Below are 885 nucleotides of genomic sequence, written 5' to 3' on the forward strand. Positions count from 1 at the left end.
GCTTTACACAATTGATGTGTGTATGGATTGGGATAACAGTTGTATGAGCCCCTAATAAAATGTTAAAAAAGAAAAAAAAAAGTGCAGTATGTTAAAGACTTGCAGTGGCGTCTAGGAGTTAAGAGCAGAGTCCCACTGACAGTCAGCAAGAAAGTGGGGACTTCGGTCCCTCAACCTAAGACCACCTGAATTCTACCAACGTGAGCTTGGAAGAGGGCATCAAGTTTCAGATGGTCATGTAGCCTGGCTGGCATCTACTTGGTATTTTTCTACCTTTCTGTTGTACTGGGAACTGTGTTGCTTTATCTTCTAACCCTTCTTAGTGAGCTCTATATTTCTGCTACTATGAATTTAATTTCTAAAAGCACATACTGTTCTCTTAATATTCTTTTTTGGATAACATCATGTTCTCATTTCCTAAATGTAACATCATCTCATCTCTCTAAGGATACTCATGATAGCTTTTTCTTGTTGACATTGTCTTCTCCCTTCAAACTGTTTCCTCTGTGTGGCTTTTCGTCTGTCTACCTCCTAGCTTATTTTGAGCTTGGTTGTGCAAGGGCTGGTGACCATAATTAAGGAGAAGGACCGGAAACACCGATGGGAAGCTCTACCTTCATTGGTGGAACTTCCTGACTGTGAACCACACTTGCAGGCAGCACAATCGGGTCTTTTCCTAGGGGGCTTCTATGTCTGTCACTTTCGATCAGTCTTCTTGGCCTAGAAGACTCCCTTGAGGGAATTATACGTATCTTCTACTAGTAGATTCTGACTCGGGTTCTGGTAGCCAACGAGGGCAGGAAGTTGGGGAGAAGACAAGGAGCGCCTCCTTATTTAGTTGGCATTCAGTCTTTACATTTTCAATAAGTTGCCTCTGTGACTTCA

This window comes from Echinops telfairi, unplaced genomic scaffold (assembly GCF_000313985.2).
Source record: "Echinops telfairi isolate 266 unplaced genomic scaffold, ASM31398v2 ScPeMD7_7409;HRSCAF=8447, whole genome shotgun sequence".
NCBI classification, from domain to species: Eukaryota; Metazoa; Chordata; class Mammalia; order Afrosoricida; family Tenrecidae; genus Echinops; species Echinops telfairi.